Source organism: Triturus cristatus, chromosome 1_1, assembly GCF_964204655.1.
Source record: "Triturus cristatus chromosome 1_1, aTriCri1.1, whole genome shotgun sequence".
Classification (NCBI taxonomy): Eukaryota; Metazoa; Chordata; class Amphibia; order Caudata; family Salamandridae; genus Triturus; species Triturus cristatus.
In genome coordinates, this window is record NC_140579.1 from 272,011,676 (window position 1) to 272,036,500 (window position 24,825).

Genomic DNA, 24,825 nt, shown 5'->3' on the forward strand with positions numbered 1-24,825 from the left:
GCATGCTTGCTGATAAATTGTATAGAATATTCAGTCTTTCAAATGTGATAAAACCATTATAATCATATAGATCTCCGAGGTATTTGATCCCAGAACTTTCCCTCTGCATCATGAAAAATCTCTGCTTGACCCGGATTACCCCACAAGGGGAGTTTGACATGATAGAACAGTGTGTTGCATTTAGACAGAATAGCACGCCAAATATTTACACTATCACGTGCGGTCTTAAATTTGACCCGCTTGTAATAGTTCGGGTCATTAGTTCTGAAAAGAAACATATTATAATCTTCACCTAACATAAATCTATAGAAAAAAGTATTGCTCGTGGGATTTATTAAGCTACAGAGACGGCCCAGAAAAACTGCCCAAAAGTATAATTTAAAATCCGGGAAATCGAGCCCCCCCCTGGTTGAATGGAAGCTTTAATAAGTCAATAGCTCTACGTGCCTTCTTATAGCCCCAGATAAAACCACTACAAACTCCATCTAGGTGCTTGAAAAAGGAAGTATTCAGTTGTAGAGGGATGGACCGAAACAGATCCATCTAGGTGCTTGAAAAAGGAAGTATGCAGTCGTAAAGGGATGGACCGAAACAGATATAGGAATTTGGACAAGATTTTCATTTTGATTATATTTATTCGTCTGCTGATACCTATAGGCGCCTTGTACCATTTTTTGAGTGATTTAGCTGTTTCTTTCAAAAGTACCTCGTAGTTTAATGCAACTATCTTATCTTATTTTAGCCGATATTCTAATCCCTAAATAGGTAGCGACACTGCAAACTCCCGGAACTGGGGCTGGGGATTTATAATTCAGTTTTATTAGTGTTAAGTCTTTAACCCAATATTGCACCAAATCTCTTTGCCTCCTCGACTGTCCCCTTCAGAGCTTCCTCAACATCAGTCGAGTAAACTGCAATGTCGTCTGCATATGCCGTGACTTTGAGGCTATTCAACCCAGATATAAAGGGCTTAATCCGAGGTTGATTTTGCAAGGCCAAAATAAATGGCTCTATTGACAACGCAAACAATAACGGCAATAGAGGGCACCCCTGACGGATGCCACGAGAAATTGAAAAGGTAGGGGATTGTAATCCCGCATATATTAATTTAGCGCTAGGGTGATGATACAAGGATTTGACCCATTGCAGAAACTTGCCTTTAATACCAAATGCTATTAATGTGACCCAGAGAAAGACCCACCCCACTCGGACGAAAGCTTTTTCGGCATCCAATAAGACCATACCGAGTGGGGTCGCCTTTGTCTTTGCAACATCAAATGCTGCTACGGCCATATTCACATGAGCCGTAGTGTCCCTCTCTGAGATAAATCCATGTTGTTGAGGAGACACCAGACCAGGCATTATTGGAGCAAGACGAGTCGCCAAAATTCTAGCAAAACTTTTTGCGGCGGCATTTTTAAGTGATATTGGTCTATATGACTAGGGGTGGGCGGAATTGGCGAAATTCACTTTCGTAAATTATTGCGAAAATGTAAAAAATCTCTGCAAACACGCGGAAATATTGCGAAGATGCAGAAGTTTTTTTCCCGCCCGTTCGCGGTATTTTCTGCGTGGTCGCGGCTCGCCAACTTACCCATGCGGTTGCTCGCGGGCGCGGCTATCTTGTTTTCACTTGTCTCGCGGTGCATGATCGCGAGAAGAAAGACGTGATCGCGAGACGCATGACGTTACTGCGGGCGCGAACTGTCGCGAGACAGCGCAAATGGCTACCAACAATCCAACATCTCGTGGAGAACGCGACCGGATCGGGAAAACTTGTCGGCGAACGCGGGGATTCAGGTAAGGCGATCGCGTGCTCGCGAGAATGTATTATTTTACAGCGCGAGCAAGAAACAAATTATCGCTAAGCTGCGGAATGCGGAAATTTTGACATTTTCGTGCTTTCCGCGGAACGCGAAAATGCCAAATTATCGCAATTTCCGAGAAACGGAACGGAATTTTGGCCCAGGCCTATATATGACCCACATTCCTCCAGTGTTTTTTTTTTTAAAGAAAACAATCTGTGAGACATTCCACGAGTCAGGAACATTTCCTCCTGCTCCGATAGATCTAATCAGCTGGATGAGAAGTGGAAGTAGTTCATCCATGCAGAGCTTATATAGTTCCAGGGGAATAGAATCTTCCCCTGATGCTTTGCCCGAAGGCAGGGCAGCTATCACTAGTTTGACTTCTTTATTCGTAATATCAGCTGTCAATGACCCGGGAGGAGACAAGATGGCGGACTGATGCCGTCTCTAGGAGCAGACCGCTGAGGCTCCCGAGGAACTGGAACTCTCTGCTAGCATAAGGATATACATTATCAAAATATTCGAAAAAAGATTTTGACACATGAACGCATGCTGAAGACGTCCCTTTTTTGTGAGAGAAGGCAAAAAAAAAAAAAGAGAGAATAACGAGAGAATAGCGGATCTGCAAGCTTGAAACGCTTACCCGGGTTCGATGCTGCTGATACCTCGGACTTGCATCAGGTGTTCGCCGTTGTCGGCTCTGCTAGCTGTGGGGCTCCCAGTCTGGCGTTCTCCATTTTGCTTTCATATCGGCCCCATTCGCTACCCGCATATCGCCTCTGCTGTAGACATGGCTCCGTTGAAAAGCACAGCCCGAGGAGGACACGGGATGAGCCGCCAGCCGGTAAGCTTAGCGGTGAGCGGGCCGCTAGTCCGAGATTAGATGTGGCGGCGGGGGCCCCGGTAGACTCCTCGGTAGACTCCCAGGTGGAGAGGACAGAGAGGGCGGCGGAACCAGTGGACGGGCTGGAAGCCGCGGAAACTACGGGAGCTGCATATGCTCAAAAATCAAACATGAAACTGGGCAAACCGGTACTTCAATACCTACAGTCTAAGAAATTGACAGAGCTTGCAGATATTGCTACACAGTCTCTTGGAGAAAATTACTTAGATGACACTATAATAAGTGCCATCGCTAACAAGCAACAATGTTGCGCTGACTCTGTGCTCCAGAGCCCCGCGACCTCTGATCAGCTACAGCAGCCTTTTTTTGTTGAGGCTCAGAGCTTAGAGAACATAGGTATCACACTCATGGGATCAACGGAGATGGAGGCAAAGGATAAAGGGGCTGAGACTGAGATTGGGGCCTCAGGTAATTACAGAAATAAAGCATGTGGTGATAAAGGCATAGTTGCCAGAAATTTAGAAGTACCTGATAATTCTCTAGGATTACAATGCGCTGACACGTCCACGGACGAACTCGAGGGCTCTGCCCTCTCTGGCAGGGAGGTCAATATTCCAAATACCTCCAATGGGGGCCAGGAACAACACCTCGGAAATCTATTGAGGGATCAACGGCCCCGAAGAGAGGCAAAAAAAAAAACAATGGCTGCTGCAGCTCCTTTAAAGAAAGATCTCAAGGCTAAAAATGCGAAAGATCTGAAGATGACAAATATAGCTAATACAGGCTCTGTAAAAGGGAAGACGATACAGGCTAAGGAGGTCTTGAATAATAGCCCCATGAGGAAATGGGTGCAGGCTCAAGGCGGAATTAAAAAGGTGATTGCTAGACTCTCAGATGTGGGACTCATTGATGGAGGGTCAGAAGGTGGGCATAGTGGCACAGTGGTAGCCAAAGGCTCGGACTGCCTGTCTTCTGAAATAGCGCCAAATTTGACAAGGGTATCTGTTGGACAGGGCGTATTCAGTGGATCTCGCAAAAATGGCAGTGGTGAGACATCTCCAGCTCCTGGCTCTGGCCCTGATCCTACTCTCTCCCTGCCTCTAATACTACCTTCAGTGTCTCCACTTTCCTATATATCTCACTCGGAAGAGGATCTTCAGAATAGTGGGACTCAGGGCAATGAAGCCGCTATACTCTATGATCTTGCAGGCTCTGAAGGATCAGAGGGAAGAAACAAGAGAGCTTTTTGCTCAAGTTAGAGCTGATAATGGAAATATTCAGCAAACACTGAAGAAGGTAACGGAGAAAGTCGGATCTATGACAGAAGAACTGACAGAGCTCCAGCAGAGAGTTGTCTGTAGAGAAGAGACTACATCCAGAACTGTTAGCTCGGTTGCACAGCACGAAGAACAACTTAGGAACATGCAATCTAAACTCAAAGACCTCGAAAACAGACAAAGGAGACAGAACCTCAAGCTATTTGGAATACCTGATGGCCAGAAGGGGGCGGATCCCAGAGCCTATATATAGTTCAGATCATGCAGAAGGCCTTCCCTGATCTGGGGGATTGGGACTGGGACTGCCAGATCCAGAGGGCCCATAGACTCCCAATTGTACAACGCCGGCAGGATTCTCGGCATCCAAGGCCGTTTCTGCTCTACTTTGGCAACTTTCTGTTGCGACAAGCGGTCTCACTAAAAGCTGGTCCTAGATCTCCGATAGCAGAGGACTCTGTCTCTATATTTTTCCGATCAGATTTCTGCAAAGCCACAATGGACAGGAGATGGCAACTGAGACAGCTAATCGATCCACTGAAGGAAATGGGGGCTCAAGTCTTCTTGCAGGAGCCTGCTCACCTGAAGATCATGAGAAGGGGACAAACGTACTTCTTTTCTTTCAAGTCAGATGTGAATGAAATGATGCTGAAATGGCAAAGGGAGGGTGCGGGCCAGATGTAGATGTCTCTTTTCTCTCTTTTTTCTGGCTGTTCTCTCCTATCTATGTTTAATCTCTCTATGGCTGAAATAGCAGTGAGGTGTCCTAGCTCGGGAGCCAGGAGGGTGGCTGAATCCTAGATGGCTGCCACTCCAACGGCAGCCGATAGAAGAGGAAGATTCCTCTTACTAGAAACAGGGTGAGGGGGCGGGTTGGGATTAGAAGATCAGGGGAGGGGGAGGGTTTATGGGGGGGACAAAAAAACAAAAAAAAACAACATGAGATCATCACGAAAAAAGGGGACAAAAGTGAGGACCATTACAGGATTAATCAATAAGAAAGAAACAAGATAACTATTATTATTAATAAGATGGAGTTAGTGAAGTGTTTAGCCTGGAATGTCGCAGGTTTGAATAGTAGGAACAAAAGACGGCTTGTCGCGGAAGAACTGAGGATGTATAATCCACAGCTAGTGCTGTTAACGGAAACGCATATCTCTTATAAAGATCGAGGCTTATTAAAACAACTGGGATAGGAGGTAGCTGCCAGCTCCGATCAAAGCTTCTCAACTCGAGGGGTCGCTATTCTAAAACATAAACGATTCAGAGCCGATGTCGGTAAATCACTAACAGACAAGGGGGGCAGATGGGCTATAGTACAGATAGTAATAGAAGGCAGCAAATATGTTTTCTGTGTAATATATGGCCCGAATATCGATGACCCTTCAATTATAGACCGGTTAAATATGGAATTGCTAAACTGGGATGGGGAGAGGGTGGTAATGGGTGATTTTAACTGCATTATGAACTATGAGATAGATATCACTAGACGGTGTGCTTTTCAGAGGATGCGAAAGACACGGGTCGCGATCAAAGAGTTTGGCCGATTACATGCTCCCAGGGATACTTGGCGGGTATTATACCCAAATATAGCTGGTTATACTTATTACTCGGCTGCACATAAACTATGCTCCCGGATAGACATGGCTTGGGTGTCAGATAAAGTCTTAGAATCAAGTATAATGGAGATATGCCCAAGGGTCACTTCTGACCATAATCCCATTCTTTTGTCATTCAAAATGTCAGGGGAGAGAAGGAGACCTAGGTCCTTCTTGTTCCCTAGATATCTACTTCTAGATGAAAACTTCGTAGTTCAGATTAAGAGACACCTGAAAGAATTCCTAGAAATTAATATTGACTCTGCTGCACCCACTGTAGTATGGGACTCATGTAAGGCTAGTATTAGAGGATTCTCCCAGCAATACATTTGGAGACAGAATGGTGAGCGTAAGAAAGAAACAGAAGAGACTATCACAAATATTCTCACGGTTGAGAATCAACAGGCTGAGGCATTGTTAAGGGGTCTCCCAAATGCAGAAGATTTAGGATATATTTTAGTTGACTGAAAATCCACACTGAAAAAGACATTTAGGGAAAAAAGCGTAGCTAAACTAAATAAATATTGGGTATCTCAATATGAAAGCGGCGAAAAAATAGGGAAGCTCTTGGCATTCAAGGTGGCAGATGATAAGGCCAAGACCCTTATAAAGCTGATTAAAGGGCCTAATAATGTGGCTTATGAGCACCCAAACCAGATACTAGGGCAATTCGCTGATTATTATCAAAAGTGGTATACTCCGGAGAATCGATCGGAATTGGATGACATAAATAAGTACCTGCAGATCCATCCAATGCATACTTCTAACATTTAAAACATGTTTCCAATTAAAATCAGCATCAAATGGTACCCCCAGATAGGTACAATATGGGACCTTCTCAATTTCTTCGTCCCCCCCCCCAGTAAAAATGTTCTTGTTTTGGCTTTTTTTTTAGCTACATTTCATGACAACAGATTTTGTGCGATTTACTTTAAGCCCTAGATTGTTCATAAGATCATTAAATTAATCTAACAACACTTGTAGGCCATTTGCTGTCCTGGCTATCAGGACAGCAGCATCAGCATATAAGAAAACGGGGATTTGGCACATATTACATTTTGGTATATCTTTTCACACCTTACATAGTTGGTCTCCCAGCTCATTAATGTATGGCAAAATGAAGAATGGGGCCAGGACACAGCCCTGTCTTACCCCAATATCTGAAGAGAATCCTTAAGTCAAATCTCCCTTGATTGTTACAGCGTACTGAGGCTGAGGTATATTCGTGAAGCGTACTGAGCAAGGTGACAATTGCTCCATCAATCCCCATTTTTAACATTATGGACAATTATTGGCTGCGATTCACTGTGTCAAAAGCATAGGATAGGTCCATAAATGCAAAGTGGACACAGCCATTTTGTGTTCTAGTGTACATTTGAACAATTAAAGCCAGATTTAAAGATTGTTCTACAGTTCTAAGTCCTGGACGGAAACCAAATTGGTAAATTGAAAGCGCCTGATGTTCTAGTGCCCAAAGTTCTAATTTAACCAAAATAACCCTGCCCAATATTTTAACCGAACTATCCAGCAGGGAACTTGGGCGATAGCACTAGGGGTTGGTTATATCCCCCTTTTTAAAAATCAGCACTATATTGGCTTTTTGTCAAGTCTGGACTAGGGGGCCCACTATTGCAGCTTTAAAAAAATGAAGCTATTAAGGTTTGTAAAGGCCACTATGACGTTCTCTGGGTGGGCAGGATCTGACAGTACTGTCCCTATATCTGCCTTATTATTTGTTATAAGGTCTACAAAAAAGGCTTCCTTATCAACCTTTTCCCATTTGATACTAAGGCCCTTATTTCTATTATATATAGCCCTGTGTTTTTTTTTTTTGTCCCTCTCTTTTTTTAACACCGGTAGATTTAAGGTTAAAATAATGGGGTTTTGGTCACTCAAACAACTTGCCTTGACTACATATCCCTTAAAAAAAGGTACTAGATCTTTACTAATTAAAATATGGTCAATGGTTGAGGATGATAAGGGACCTACATATGTTGGGATCAGGGGGTGATAGTCGCATCCAAATCTTGTGCAAATTTCAGATCCTTAGTGGTGGTAACTCTATTCAGTGTATCCCCATACGGCGTATGTTTAAAATGATTCACGGGCTTATCCCTTTCGTCACAAATGCCGCAGGATTCCTGGACCCTAGGATCACAAGTTCCTATATTAAAACCCCCCACCCAAATTATTTGCAGATCCTTTCTATGTTTCTTCTGTGCATCAGTTATAACATCCTCTAAGTCATCTACAAGATTTGTCACAGTTGGATCAAAAATATTATAATAGAAATTAATTAAAAGCAAACCAAACGACTCTGATGTAATACTTGAAAGCAACTAATAGTATTGAGATAGTGACAATGATATGAAAGTGACCAAGCCCTTTTTGCTCTACTAGCTCTAGAGGGGACAGCTGGTATATGATCAGAGGCAAAACCATCAAAAGGATCCACGGTCCAGGTCTCTTGGCAACAAACAATATGATATTGTTCAAGCAAAGCTCTCTAATCAGAATTATCAATCTTGGACCGAAGGCCTGCGATGTTCCATGAAACAATACTAAGACCCTCTATTCGCATGTTATACGCGTGGAACTTGCTGTCGATAGTGCTGTAAAATTCTCTCGTCAAGTTCCTTTGCCCTCTAAGTATGTGCTTCGCATAGGAAGGTGATAATATGCCTTCGAGAACTGTGCCTCATCGTCCATACGATGGACCTACGGGGCTCGAAGTCAGGCAGTACGACTTCCAATGAGGGAGGCCCGCCGGCTAGCCGTGGGTGCAGTCAGTCACAGAGGTCCATACCAGAAATAGGCGCATATCTATTCATTAGGTGTAAGCCCGAATTGCTCAGAGGGATAGCGTTTGCTTGGTCCACCCTATGGTAGAATGTTGTTTCAAGGCCCATTTTAGGGGAAGGGGTATAGAAATGGCCAAGAGGGAGTGCTAAGATCTGGGTACCCTTAAGTGGAGCTCTGTGTAATTGAAACAGGAGGGATCTCAATATTTATGGATTATTGAAATTGAGTACCACACAGTCGCCTCACAGGGTTTTTTGGGGTCAGTCCCACCCACCCTACCCTTCTTGCCATAATAATTTGGCTAGCTAGCAAAGATCCTTTCCTTGTCAGGCCTGTTGTGTGAGCAGTCAGCCAGTGAAGAGATTTATTGATTAAGTGAGTCGTGGTTTCAAACTGGTCCTCCCTCAAGATGGGAACGTTTCCAAGAACTAATATGAGGGGTGCCGCTAAAGGTGGTAAATGCAGCAGTTGGGACCTGTTGTGGGTCTGCCCCTCTAAGATTTTCCCTTGTTTTGAGATGTCAGCAATGCCCCCCGGTATTCTAGGTGTCTGTAAATTATTGGTGGTCTATCTGAGACACTACTAAGAGGGAGGTAGATATAGGTTCCATCATATTAGAGGGTTTCCAGTCCTTTGCTCTATGGTGGAATGCCCATGCGGGTGAAGAACAGGGACAAAGGTACTCGGGCTCATATTATGAAGTGGTTTCAGTTGGAGTAGCTGAGATGGATTATCTCCTGCAATTATTGGTACTCTTGAGCCCTCTCCGTCTCACTATAAGTCAACTGTCCTTCTTCTATACCAGCGCGAGAATGTTGTGCATAAAGGTGTCCCGGTTTACTCAGGCCCTCCAACTTAGCTAGTCTCTCTTCGATTTCTGATAATTTAAGCTGGAGGGGAGTTAGTAACACCGTGACCAGGATCTCCATTCGTTTCCTCTCCACCCAACTGGGAGGGCAACGTTGCCCGGTCAGTGGTCAGTGGGTCAAAAATGAGTCCCTGTTCAGGTTCACTGTGCCCTTAGGTTTAGCCAAACAAGACCCTTTTGTGGGTTTATGTTTTTGTGACCCCGCGCCCCTCCTTCGCTTTGCTGGCGGTTCATTCCTGTTGTCATCATTATGAGATTTAGAAACCCGGCCCCTCGTTCCTGTGCTGGGCCCATTTGGAGAATCAGAGGGGGGGATGTCCAGGTCTCGTACATCATGAGGAAGAGACAGGTTTTTCACTGGAGAAGGCGGGGGAATTAGCAGGATGGTGCCAAAATTTTGGGGGCCTAGCGATGAGCGTCTCTGGAAAGTCAGTGGGTCCAGTGAAAGTCGCTGCTCTGTTAACTCTATCTCATGGCTAAGCATTGACTCAGGCCTTGTAATGAAGGCATCCTAAGTTCCCGCTACTCCTGTATGGTCAAACGTCTTAAGCAAAAGCCTTGGGAGAATAATGGTAGTCAATAGAGATAACACAGTACCTGAAGGCTGGAAGTTTTCTCTCTCCGTAGGACTGGATGTTAGAGGGGGAGCCCAGCCCAGCCTCTTCCAGGCTCCGACGGGCCCGCTCTAGGCCTGGGCTTCGCGGGTGCAGCAAATGCTTTCAAGTGCTTCCGGGCGCGAAAAGGGTAGAATCTGCACCTCTGAGCGCAAGGGACTATGGGGCGTGTAGTTCCCCCATACAGAAGTGTTGTCAGGCTTTGTCGGCTCCTGCACAGCGGAATGCTTTCAAGCGCCTCCAGGTACAAAAAGGGCAGCGTCAGGCATTGTCGGCTCCGTTATCTACTCCCGCGCAGCGGGTGCCATGAAATGCTTTCAAGCGCCTCTGGGCGTAAAAAGGGCAGCATCGGCACCTCCAGGTGCTAGGGACTATGTGGCTGTAGTCCCCCCACACAGAAGTGCTGTGAGGCATTGTCGGCTCCGTTATCGGCTCCCACGCGGTGAGTGCCGCAAAATGCTTTCAAGCACCTCCGTTATCGGCTAGAGTAACTAGCAGAGTAACTTGCAGTTTAAGGTACTCATTTATAATATATTGCCATAGGGCAGTGCTGCAAGCCTTCCTGCTGCGCTCGCCTATGGCAAAAGATACAGTGCCTTCCTATCCTCTTTCCCTGCACTTGTGCTCAATTGGCTGCTATGCGCCATTGCAGGCACCCTTGCACCATGATGCAAGGGTGTCTGAACTGTAGGGATAATTGTTTAATCAATGGAGACAATTTCCTCTTTCCATGTGTGCTGCAGAATGCAGCGCACATAGAAGATGAAAAATGCCAGAAGAAATAATGTTATTTGCCCTTGTTGTACTTCCCCTGTACCTCTCCTGGGGAGGCGTAGGCTTTTGATGCATTCCCAGGTTTACAACGTTTTGTAAATATTGAAATGTATCAAATGCCATGGATGTTATGTGTAAAACCCACAGTAATGACCCTGGCATGCCCCCCCATCATAATGTAAGGCAACGCAGCAACTTGCCATATCTACAAGGCAGGGTGGCTTTACGTGGCCTTGTAGCGATGGCTAAGCCCTGTGCGCCTCCGCAATATTACAAAAAGTGACATTCCGGTGGTGCGCAGGGCTTGTAAATAAGCCCCTAGAGTGTATTAGAGAAAGGTAATATACTGCATACTTTGCTGACAGCTTGCGCTGTGGTTATCAGCAGAGGCATGAAGTCAGTGTTCCCTGAAAAGTGCACACATTCACTGCTGTAGCAGCCTTCCTCTCGGACTTGGCTATATCAGGACTGAGCGAGAAGACGCATCTTTGAAGTGCAGTGGAATTATAGTGAGATCATCTCCTGGCAGAATCTAGGCCGCTAATCTGGGTAAAGGACCTCTCATCTAAATGGTCAAATGGCATTCCTTCTATATTGAGTCTTATAAGAGATTGGAATTTCTGACATAAGAGGACATCAATTCAGACTACATTATTTTGACTATATAGCTAGATTTTGTTCTTAATTGATCTAGACATTGTGACAAGTAGACACTTCCCAGACCTATGCCGTTTTAGCTGATATATCTATGTCAGACACTTCCACGGTTTCTATAAAAGATGACGTCTGCATAAGATGGCAGACATGAAAACGATTCTGCATAAATGGAGAAAGATGACAACACTCATGGAATAAAATGGAAACTTTCATCATCTAAAATGGTGATGCTTCCTATCTAGAATATAGTTAGATGACTCTGACCTTAGGGGCTTTACGTCAGATAGCTATTCCAAAATCTTTCGCCAGGACCAAGCAAATGTAGTTTCAAGTTTATTTCATGTGAATAGTTGATCTAAATCATTGGAATCCATATAACTCTCAATACAGTAAAACTAATCAAATACAGAACATTAAAACAGCACATGCCCTAATGTTTGTCATTTTATAAGCCATTGCAATGCATTTATACACGGGGTTACAATCAAGCGAATCAGGCGCTGAATTAAAACAAAACACTTGGCTAGCTTTCCCTGTACAGATAAAATCCGAGTGAGTCAGTGTCACAATAGATTTTAAAGCAAGGCTCCCATACCATTGTCCATATTCTCAGTGCGCAGACACTGAGGGAGGCATGGTAGATAGCTGCTGAGGTCATACAAATTGGAGCATCACAAAAATTAAATGCAATTTAGCCTACACACTTATCAATGAATTTGCAGTTAGATTTAGGCCTAGGAAAAGTGGCAAGGGGCCATGTAGGCCCACTATATTTATGACATAACTAGAATGTGCAATACAAAAACAGGCAGTTAGGGGCTCCTAGAAAAAAAGTGTTGTTGTGCCAATGTCCCCGTTAGATTGCATTTTCATTAAGGTTTAGCCTAGGGATGGTGAAGGAGTCATGCTGGTGGAGCATGCCACATCTAAAGTGCATTAGTGCCTATTTGCATTTTTTTTTAAACTATGTAAAGTGCTCTAAAGTGATTTCCCTCCAATTGCTCCATTGAGGCCTATGACTGGGCTGCACCAAGCTCACAAGCCCTTAGCAGCTGCTTCCCTTTGTTTGGTCACTGCCCTTTTTCCACCATCTATGTGCACAAAAGAATTGATCTAGGGATAATGGAGAAGTCATGCTGTTGGAGAGCGCCAAATATAAAGTGCTTTCGTGCCTGTTCGCTAAAGAGTCGTTGTGCTATATAAAGGGCCCCAATGTGCCTCCCCTCCAATTGCACCAAGAGCTCCCAGGGGCTGGTCCATGCCCTGCTCACTAGGCATTAGCAGCTTTCTCCCGTTGTTTGGTCAGTACCCTTTTCTCCACCAATAGGAGACATTTTACCAGCACACAGTTCAGTCTTAAGTCAGTGGGATTAAAACATTCTACTCCTGCCTCTCTTATCCCTTAACGCTCTAGCGTTGAATTTCTACATACAAGTTCCTGGCAATCTTCTAAGGTAGCTGCGCAGAGGCACAACACATGAATAATGTCCTCAAAGCTTTATCTATGTAGCATGCAGTTTCCCTTACCTTTCATTCTTCTCCAAGGAGGGTAATGCTGTAAAACAGGCAGTACCTGCAGTCTGTATTTTAAGAACTGTTCCTTTGTATGATTACTGTGGAGCACCGCTAGATAGCCTTGACGGGACTCGTTCGTGTAGCTACTGAGTGTTAGCCACCCATGGCTCCACCTTGCCAAGGATTGCTTATCATCCAGAAGAGAAAGGACTTTGGTGTTTAGTTTTGCAATCCTTTTTAACTCACTCCAGCTCAGGTGAAGGGCCCAGGAAGACGAGAGGCCAAAGGTAGCTAAGCACTGATGTAAAAAGGCTCTCATAGGTGAGCAGTCCCTGCTTTGAGTTTCCAACCCGAGATAATGGCCTACAGAGCACTCCCTTGTAAGTGTGAGGCCTTGACACCAATTCATAAAGGCCTCCTGCTGACCCAGTGTTTGTTTAACTAGGCAGAACTCCAACCTAATTTGTGCAGGGGACATGTACTTTGACAGATTGAAAATGGACCTCTAGATTTTCTATACTATGTTGTCAAACACAGTCCTGTCCTGACCCCTCAGAGCCTCACTTCTGTAAGCCAACATGAGGAAGACTTTGGCCTGGGCAACTTGCAATATTGGAGTTAGTGATGAGCCCTTCATCTTCCTGAGCAGTGACCCCAGGCCGGCCACAAGCGCTTTGCCTTTCCTTTTGATTTCTTGCATTTGGTTTGCTGACCTGCCATTGCAATTGAATACCGCTCCAAGATATCTGTACACATTGGGAGACTCAACTTTGTCTCTTCCCAAATACCAAGTGAAGTTGTTCGCTCTTTTTCCTTGGAATTTCATTGTTTAGGTCTTTTTCATGTTTATAGTCAGAGCGTTGCTCTTTGGTTATTCCAAGGTTGCATCCAGTAGTCGTTGCAGCCCTACCTTAGTTCTGCTGACCAGCACTAGGTCATCTGCATAGAGTACATGAGAGAGTTGTATTCCTCCCAATTTTAGGGCATGGCTGTTTATATTATTTAGAAGAGATGGAAGATCAGTGAGAAACAAGTTATAGAGTGTCAGGGCCAATAAACAAACCTATTTTCATCCTTCAGTCATTGGAATTACCCTGGACAGATGGGAGCCATCACACCGTTTGTTCCTGGTGCACATATTTGTGTACAGCATTTGTAGTGCCCTTAGAAGACCATCTGGAGTGTTCCATGCTGCCAGTTTTGGCCATAGATTGCTGTGGTTTACCCTATCAAATGCAGATTTATAATTTATAAAACATAGTTACACCGGTTGGTTGTACGACGTTGCAAAGTCACTCAACAGGGAAAGGACCATGATGTTTGTTATCGACCCCATTTGTTTTGTGAAGCCAGTCTGATTCAAGGAAAGTATGCTGTTTTCCTCAGCCCATGTCTATAGTTATTCTACTATGGCCCCTGCAAAGTGATTGGCTTTGTTACCTATTAGAGCCTTAGATGGTAATTTTCTGGTTTTCCTTTGTCTCCTCCTTTAAAGATTGGCGAGATGTTTGAGCCATTCCAAGAGGCAGGGACCTTGCCATTGTCTTAGAAGAGATTTAAGAGTGGTGCAAGTTGATACACCCAGTAGGAAGGTTCTTCCTTGTAGATTTCCTGTGCGATTCCCCTTCTCTGCGCCCTTTGGAAATTTGCCTCTGGATGGACAGTGATCAAATTGATAACTTTGATTCTTTTTGACTTTCCGGTAGGCTCGGATATAAAACTCCGCTCTTCTCACAGAGTTTGCGGAATTCGGGCATTCCACACTCCGTGGAGGTGCACTGAGTTCCCAAATTCCTCCTTCCCAGGATTGTATTTTTTCTGTTTGAAAGCTCAAGATTTTTTTTGCCCTCGCTTCTTGAGCACTACGATAATCTCGGTCTGCTAGCGATCTTGCACGTTACTTTGCACTCATTTGCTCGGGTTCTGGCCATGACGGTGCCAATCTAGTGCCAATCACGAACGCATCGCAAACGCATCGCAAACGCAGCTTTTGTGCTCGAGAAGCAGCTGAGTGGGTTTTCAAATGGAGTTTCTTCTCCAACTGGCCATTGCTTTTTGTGCTGGAAGGTTTATTTTTTTAACCTTTATTGTCCAACAGTAAGGAAGGGCGCCAGAGACTCAAATATCCTGTTCCTGTCTAGCAAGGTCCTCTCAGTGCCTTCTCCATCTCCTGGTCACTTTTCATTGGGATTTGGAGCTGGAAGAATTACTCTCTCTGCCTGCCGCATATATGCAGGAACTTTGTATATGACATTTCACAAGTAAATTCAAAAACTGGTGTATAAGGGTGTTCTTTGTTTGATTGAGTGTATGCAGCAGGATTTATTTGAATTTCTTTTTGATTTTAAAAATTTATTGTGGTGGGTGGCCTGCAGTTTCAGTAGGGGCCTAGTTGTTTTTTGCATGTTATTTTTCTTATTTTACACACGAAAAATGTTGCACACCCTAGTACATTTTTTTCCATGTTGTTTTTAAACATATGCAATATTCATTAAATGTACTATGTGGCCTAGTCTATCAATGGGCCTTCCAGATAGTAGGCCCAGTAATAGTGATGGGTGCATGAAACAACTGTTTCTGTGGTGTCTGTTGAATTGAAACATAATTTAGGCCATGGATAGCATTGAATTAAATTACAAAATGTGTTGTTATCTTGGGGTATTTCATTTTTTTTCTGCAAACAGTGTATAGGTGAGCTAATTATATTTGATGCCTTTGGAGGATATGTGTTGTTGTAAAATATTTTAGCACTGTTAATTTTCATTTTTGGCATTGTTGAATTAATGCTGCTTTCGCTATGTTACCATGCCTCCTTTGTCTGGACAGTCTGTGAGTGGTTTTGCTTTGTTCGCCCTAAGTTGGCAGGGTATGCCCAGATGTGGGTCCCTTGCTCACTTTGCCACTTTGACCAGCATTTATGGCCTTGTTTTATCAGCAATTGTAGTGCCACTTATCCCGACTGAAGATGGCATCCCATCAAGTCTAGTAGTAGTCCTTCTTCTCTGTTAGCGATTTGACAGTTGTTGACTAGTCTCCCAGCATCATGGGAATGGGCTTTTGTCAAATTATTACTGAATTAGAACATAGTTATTCTATTGTAGGTTCCCGCGCTTGATAGCCACTTTAGTGCGCACGCTTCGTATTACCAGTTTGGACATTGGATTTCTGGGTTGAACGTTGTCTTCATTTTTAACGCTCAACATCACTTACCGGTATTTTTCAAGTGATACTTTTGTTTTTTTCTTTTTTACTATTGGTTTATTCTTGGTCTTAGTCACGTGCGTTTCTTTCTGTATCACCAGACTAGCAAGAGTTACCACAAATTCAGCTGCGCAATAGGAAGTTTTCGTGTATGTCGATCATAGTGAGTACATTACGCACAGTCTTGGGTTAAGCTTTTTCATAATCAGTTGTCAGTGTTTTAACATGGGTTTCTCTCATGTTTCTCAGAACGAGAGTGAACTGACATTTTCCGTTCAGCAACAGAACAGCAGACTCTTTTGATTACATGTAAGTGCTGTTCAGTCAGCACTTTCAATAGTATTGCACATTTTCTTTTCTTCGGTGTGGGGTTCAACTAGTCTTTCTTTCTATTGCTATGTTTCACAAGATGCATTATTGTTGTTCACAATTTTTGAGCACTCGTTTTCTTTCTTTTTTTCACACGAGAACATAATTGTTTGGATTTTGAACACGTATAGGTGTGACCTTACAACTCTGGACATGAATGCTGCATCTGTTATTTTATGTGGTATTTCAGTGTTATATGTTGTACAACGATGTATTTTTGTTCTCTTCATTTTTCATATAGAGGCCCCTGAAGAAGGGATATTGGTTATCCCGAAATGCATTGGGCATCAATCAAAACAGCGTCAACATTCTCAGCGAATTATGTTTATTGCTGACGTCTTTATTTCATTACATGAACATTCAGGAATATGTCTTGTTTCTTTAGCAGATGTACATTAATATAATTTCCATGAGCAATATTTTTGTCAACATTTTTGATAACTTCATAATTGAATGATTATAAATGAAATTTATGTGCATTAGAATAGATAACAGTGTCTTTTTTCTATTGTGAAAAGAGTCTTCATTAGTTAGAATTTCGTTCAATGCTGTGCATTCGGTATACAGGTGACAGTTCACCTGCTTCCTTTGTTGTCGTTTAGGTTGGCTACCTATTTCTGGTTTGCACGGGAATAATCTTTGAGTACAATGTATTGAATTTTGTTTCCAATATTTGAATCACAGTTTAGATTGAGTGCGCTGACTATTTCAACTTCTTATTTTGTGTAGGCAGCCAGCATGCTTTTGCCGAAGTCCTACATGTGTTCTTTGTATTGTATTGTATTTTAACTGCATTTATTTAGAGCTTGCTACCCCTGATGAGGCGCCAAAGCGCTTTTTCAGCGAGTAGCATGCTACTCCGGAACCCATGAAGGATTAGTGTTGAATTAGTATAGTGAAATATGAAATTAAGTTGTGTGGTGGATAGGTTAGTCAGTTATTTGGATTCAGAAGGAAAGTGGAGGGATAGAAGAGGGAAAAAGGTTTGCATTTATATACCACTTGTTACTCCTGATCAGGGTGTTGAAGCGCTTTTTTGGCGAGTAGCACGCTACTCCGGAACACAGTAAAGGATTAGTGTTGAATTAGTATAGTGAAATATGAAAGTAATTTGATTGGTGGATATGTTAGTCATATTTGGATTGAGAAGGGTAGCAGAGGGATAGAAGAGGGATAAAGGTTTGCATATATATAGTGCTTGCTACCCCTAATGAGGTGTTGAAGCGCTTTTCTGGGTGAGTAGCACGCTTCTCTGGAACCCATAAAGGATTAGTGGTGAATTAGTATAGTGAAATATGAAATTTGAGAAGTGGACAGGGTTAGTCTGTTATTTTGATTGAAAAGTAGAGTGGAGGGATAAAAGAGTGAAGGATGTAGACTTTTTTTATTTTACTTTTTTTAATTTTTTGGGAGGTCATAGCAGTATAGGGAGGCTTGGGATGAGTAAAAAGGGATGTGGAGGGGAAGAGTCAGAGGGAAGAGTTTAGAAAGGCTTGCTTGGGGATCAGTATAGTAAAAGAGGTGTAAGATAGTGCAAGGAGGGAGAGTCTTGAAAGGGTTATTTTGGGGATCATAGTAGTGGTATGGGGTTTGAGATGAATGAGAAAATGGATGTAAAGGATATATTGATAGAGGTATAGGGTTAGAAATCGGGTAGTGCATTAGAAAGAGTAGTAAAAAGAGGTTTGAGATGAGTCAGAGAGTTGAGGTGGAAGATATATTGAGAGAGGTATAGGGTGAGAAATAGGGTAGGGCATTGTATATCCTGAATTAGAATACATTAATAAATATATAGATCAATAAGTACATGGAAAGTTTATAGATGCATAAAGGAAGTAGGTATATGTAGATTAAAGATATTTATAGAGGTATAGGGTGAGAAATAGGGTAGTGTGTTGAATATCCTTTTTTTCGAGGAAATCAATCAATATATAGATCCAAATACATGGAAGGTATATAGATGCATAAAGTAAGTATAAGCAGATTAAAGATGCATTCAGTAAACTCTGGTTTTCAAGTGTTGTACTTAAAAGAAAAAAAACATAATTATTCTACATGTTTATACAAAGCAATACACATATATAGGTACATATCTATAGTACAAATAAATACTTACATACAGAGGGATATGCTGTAGATTTCTGTTTGCGTATGGTGCTTATGTGGGGAAGAGACAATTCTTGAGTAGTTTTCTGAAGATAAGGTGGTTGTCGGTGGTTGTTGGGGGTTAAGAGTTCCATATTTTGGCTACTTGAACAGAGAAGGATGTGCCACCCATGTTTGTTTCTTGTATATTGGGATTTTGAGGTGAAGTGCCACTCTAGAGCGGAGGTTCCCATGATGAATGTGTTTGGTGATTTTTTTTCAGATGAAGAGCAGTCCCATTCCATGTATCGCTTTGTGGGTGATACAAACCAGCTTGAACGTGGATGCAGGGCTTTCAAGGCAGGGGAGATGTGGTCTTGTGGTTTGATATGGAGGAGCAGTCTGGCAGCCGAGTTCTGAATCCGTTGTAGTCTTTTCATAGTCATTAAAGGTGATCGTTAGTAGAGGCTACTCGCGTAATCAAGTTTGGACAGAACAATGCAGATGGTAGCGTGGACCTTGTGTGGAAATCCCAAATGGGGGAAGATTTGTCACAGAATTTTTATGGTAACTAAGCTTGATTTTTCTAGTTTGTCCACTTGGGCATTCATCAGTTGCTTTGAGTCCATGGTCATTTCAAACTTCCTTCTATACTTTAGGTGGTGATCCCAGTTCTTGTATCTTGGGATTTTGAGGCAAGGTGCCACTCTAGAGCGGAGGTTCCTATGATAAATATGTTTGGTGATTTTATTCCTGATGAAGAGCGGTCCCATTCCATTAATCGCTTTGTGGGTGATACAAACCAGTTTGAATGGGGATCTTCTGGCAAACCGGTAACCAATGCAGGGCTTTCAAGGCAGGGGAAATGTGGTCTTGCGGTTTGATATGCAAGAGTAGTCTGGCAGCCGAGTTCTGAATCCGTTGTAGTCTTTTCATAGTCGTTAAAGGTGATCCGTGGTAGAGGCTATTGGCGTAATCGAGTTTGGACAGAACAAGGGAGATAGTAGCTTGGACCTTGTCTGGAAATCCCAAATGGGTGAAGATTTGTCTCAGAGTTTTTATAGTATCAAAGCTTGATCTTGCTACTTTGTCCACTTGGGCATTCATCAATAGCTTGGAGTCCATGGTCGTTCTGAGGTTTCTTACTTCCTTGATACTTTAAGCGGTGATCCCAGTTCATCAGGCCAGGGGGCAAGAGGGTCATAATGTTTCCAATCGCCACACATGAGTATTTCTGTTTTGGAAACATTCAATTTGAGATGGCTCTAAGTCAACCATTGATCCACGACTCTGAGACAACTGAAAATTGGTAAGTTTCCAATGTCCTGTCGCATTCCAGTTGAAGGAGTAATTGTGTGTCATCTGCATAGTTATAGCACATCAGTTGAAATTGATTGATCAGTACCGGTAATGACTTCATGTAGATGTTGAAAAGCATGGGCGAGATGATAGAGCCTTGAGGGACCCCAGCTTTTGTGGAGTATGATTTGTGTTAGGAATTCTCATGTACAGAACTCCCACCATACCTGTGTCATTTGCCAACATCCTTCTGGGGTCTATTTTAATCATGTTTCTGTGATTTAGGATATGTTCTAACATGTATTCTAAGCATTGCTTGTTTGGTATAATATTTGTTTTTGGCAATGCTTGTTTGGTTTCCAATTATGAACACTATTGCCAGGAAATCAAAGGCACGCTTGAGAATAATCCGTGACAAACGTAGGAACCACACCCTTGCTGCAGCTATAAATAGCCACACCCTACACGCAAGGGTGCTTGGCTTTTTGTTTCTTCATATGAGGACGAAGAAGGACAGCGCTGAGACTCTTGAAGAAAAGAATGCAGACATCCTCAGGCCGTCTTCAATCAAACGAATCTCACAAGGAAGAGCAAGCTAAGTGACATGTTTAAAAGCTCTCTGTATTTGAAAGCGCATGTGAAGTAATCTCCGTGTTGTTTAAAGAACAAGCTCTGCATTAGACAAGCTTGAGATTTTCAGTGCCAGGAGTTGGAATGAATGCTCGCGAGTCTATTTAAAAGGAAATTAACAGGAGGCACTCCAGACTTTCAAGGCTATGACAGGACATAAATCAAGGCCCTAAAAAGACAGTTTGTTCAGGACATTGTGAAGAGAGTCTCTCCAGTATTGTTAAATGATTTTAAGCTTTTGTTGAATAAGAAAATAACCAAACTGAATAACATTTTATGTGAAGGTCCAATGAACACTGTTTGCACATTTCCTTCCAACTTAGTCACGATTTCTGTGGAATCCTTGATGAACCTTGACCCCCCATGTTTGACAAGTGGTTTGTTATTTAGGTATGTTTCTTATATTAGTAGTGGGCCCTATTTCAGGAATTCAATTAACCAAAGGTCTTTGAAATCATTGCATGTACTTATTGTGTATTTATATTTCCCTTTAACAGTCAATAGTTCTTTAACCCCTTCGACGCGCTCGACGGAACGGTTCCGTCATGCACGTCGGTTGGGCTGTGCTTATGACGGAACCGTTCCGTCATGGCCCCGCCCGCGCACGGAATCTTCAGCGTGGCGCGGAAACCCGCGCCACGCTGAAGGGGTTAAGAGTAAAATCGTAATTTGTCAACACAGTCAATTCCAAGAAACAGAGAGATTTACTGTGCATCAACAGTTATTATTAAGGTAATTCTAGGCGCAGCTTGTTAATTCTAGGCGCAGCTTGATTCTCTTTTACAGCTAATTATGTTTTATTGATGTCTAAGCATATTCCGCTTATTGTTTACAGAAAGAAGATACACACATAACACCTGCTCACAAGAACTCGGATCCTGGCTGGTCCAGGTTGCAGATGATTGCGGTGTCTTCTCTTTTCTCTCTTGTCTTCCCAACCCCCTTCCCTTTTGGGACAATTGTCAAGCCTGCTGTTCCTCCAGTAGCTTTGAGAATTGTTCCAAGAGGATTGAGGATCTAGCATCGCCCCTGCAAATCTTCCTGGCCATTCAGGTGAGTGGTTGGAGTCTCATCTGACAATTTGGATGAGAAAGGTGGGGTATGGATGACAATAGTTCTGTTTCGAAGGTAGGACGTGATCCAGTCTAAAGCAGTCCCCTGTATGCCGGCTTTGTAGAGTCTTTGTATCAGAGTGTCATGGTCAACCGTGTCAAAGGCAGCTGCGAGGTCCAAGAGGAGTAGCGCAGCAACCCCGTTGCGGTCAACTGTGTTCGTCAGGTCATCCCAGATGGCAAGGAGGGCATATTCTGTGCCTCTTCCCGGACGGAATCCTGTTTGGAAGTCTGAAAGTATGGCATTGTCTTCAATGAATTGTGACATCTGGGTGAACACTGCTCTTTCTATCAGTTTGCCTAGGAAAGGTCCATTTGTATTGAGTCTGTAGTAAAAGGTGTATGCATGACTGTTTGAGTTCTTCTGGAAATATTTCGGTAGTTAAGGAATTGTTGATGATTCTTATTACTGGAGTGGCAGCAGAGGTTGTTAGAAGAATTGTCTTGAAAGTGAGGCCATGATTCATTGCTGGTTGTTGTTGCTGTTGTGACCACGTGGCTGGTGGCCATTTCGTGTAGGCAACCAGTGTGCTTTTGCCATAGGCCTGCATAAGTTCTTTGTTGTGGCCATACCTTCTTGCTGATTGGTGTTGCTGTTGTGACCATGTGGCTGGTGGCCATTTTGTGTATGTAGCTAGTGTGTTTTTTTCATAGGTCTGCATGTGTTCTTTGCTTTCCAGGCCTCCTACTCGTTGTTGTCACCATGTGGCTGCAGCCAGTGTGTTTTTTCCCATAAGCCTGCATGTGCACTTTGTTTTCCAGGCCTCCAGCTTGTTGTTGTGACTAAGTAGCTGGTGACCATTTCGTGTAGGCACTAGGCAGCCAGTGTGCTTTTGCTGTAGCCCTGCAAGTTTGTCCTTCTTGTTGTTTCTTTAGGCCTGCACGTGTTCTTTGTTTTCCAGGCCCCCTGCTTGTTGTTGCAACCATGTGGCTGGTGGCCATTTTGTATGGGTAGCCAGTTTACTTTTGCCATAGGCCTACATGTCTTAATTGTTTCCCATGCCTTCTTGCTCAGTGTTGTTGATGACCATTGGGCACAGGCTGGCAGCCATTTTGTGTATCCAGTCAGCGTGCCTTTGCCATAGACTTGCATGGAAGGATGAGAATCCAGTTTTATAATATGGTTGAGGATAATTTCACTTACATTATTTTTATTGATTTTAAATTCAATTTTTAAAATGTAATTTTTTTAGTTTTTTTCATTATTTATTGAAATTACTTTTTTCCCATTTAGCATTTAGCCTTGGTCGATCCATCATGCATCCATCCAACCATCCATCCACCATGGGTGCACAACCATGCAACAACATTCTGTTTTTTAGGTATATAATTCTGTTTCCTCCTTCATACATTTGTGTAATGGCGATGATTATTATTCCATTCCTTGCTGGACCACAGAGCCTGCCATAGGAGCACACTAACCTCCATTTTTTTTAAAGATTACTATTCCATTTATTAATTTAGTTCCCTGAATGGCAGAGGTGTCTCCTTTTGAAAACATAAACATAAAGGAAAGAGCTCTATCATTCTGCATATTCTGTGTTATTCTGATGGGGAATTATGGTATGGTGGTTTGGTTTGACTTTAAAGTGGTTACCAAAGTTACCAAAACAACCACAATAATATTGCCTTTGTCTGTACTAATTCTAACTGCAAACAATGCCACGTTTCACAGTAAATGTTGTTCCTGCTTGTTTGCTTTTACCTGCACAAGAGAAGAGACATCACCCGCATTACTGTCAAATAGAAGGCCTGCGCAGTCCCACATCAGTCGTCCAATCACTTCCACTTGTTCAGCTTGGTGCAACTGCCAATTGAGATCTTCAAGATGGCCCAAAAGAAAGATGCTTTCAAGAAGGTGGTCAGTGAGATGAAGCAGCTTCCTACAAGTGGCATATCACCCCAAACCATTTTTGGACCACCACGTCATGTGTCTGCCGGACCAGCCTCTGGGGAGCAAGCTGAGAGCAGCTCTCCTGCCTCAACAGCACCACCCCAACCTAAGCACAGGACCATGTCTGTCAGTGAGGCAGACACTGCATTTATGTTGATTTCGACGAGTAGTGATGTTGAATTGAATTTGTCCCTTTCACAAGGTAGTACCACAGAGCAAAGCAGACAGAAGCCACTGCCAGTAAATAGTAAATGTTCCTGATGTTTCAGTAGAACAGGAGGTTGGGCTTCCTTCCAAGCAAGAACCTCCTCTTTTAGAATCATTGTCTCCCAGATCTCCAGCAAGAAAAAGGAAGGGTATTCCTCCACTATCTACTCCAACTACCTCTATTGATGATGATGATAGGGACATTAAGGGGACCCTGGAAGAATCCAGTGTTGCAGGGATTCTGCTTATGCACAGAACTATGCGCGGGAACCCAGGCCCTCAGTGAATTGTGGTATACCAAAAAACTCACCTCAGAACCCAGAACCCCTTATCCGACCAGCATCAGTGTCCCATTCGTTATCCGAGGTTTAGCTCGGCGGTTCCAATGTATAGACAACCCAGAACAAGCGCCTTAGTGTATATCTCAGGAATGGTGGGAATCAGAAATACCTTTTCGTAATTATTCTCATATCAGTCCACAACAGAATAAACAGAGACACGGTAAAAGTTTAAAGAGTTTATTTTATAAACCTCGTGTCCTAAGATGTAGCAGTTTGGCTAACATAAGCAGACAAACAATTAAAATCAAAACCATCAGCATAGTTACAATACCATAGAAAATGAAAGGAGTAATCATACTAAAATGACAGTGGATCTAAGCCACCTTCCTTTCTCTAGCAAACTAATAGTATTATTATTAGACTAGTAAAAGGTCTCTAGGCTTGAATGGGGAACCCCATACCGTAAAGATCAGCTCAGTGAGATCACATCACAGGATCAGCTAGGCTCTGCTCCTGGGAAAACTCTTCTTCCGAATGTAATGAAAAAATGTAACAGTGCAATATAAAAAGCACCCGACTTTCAGGCATTCGCAGCTGCGTGCGTGTTATGGCTAAAATAGTGGGCCGATCAACCTGAACACAACAACATGCACCGTCTAGCGACCCAGACTGTTTCTTTACACTGTGCACAGACCAAGGTCGCTGCTCACTGTTTGGGATGTGAACAACAGACAGTTCTCATGTGAAGCAAAGTCGAGTAAGCATTTCTCAATTTAATAACATGTGACTACAGTGTAGTGTGCAAAAGCAGCAAAAGCGGCAAGATGGCTTTCTAACATCTAACGCGGTTGTGCTAACTTAGCATTGTACATATATAGCTAACGATCTTCACTACATCCCCCCTTGATCGGACCACTAACCAGTAGGGGCGCACTTGCAAGAACGCAGAGTTCAAGTTTGATAGAACGGAACCAAGGGCATGAACTGTAAGTC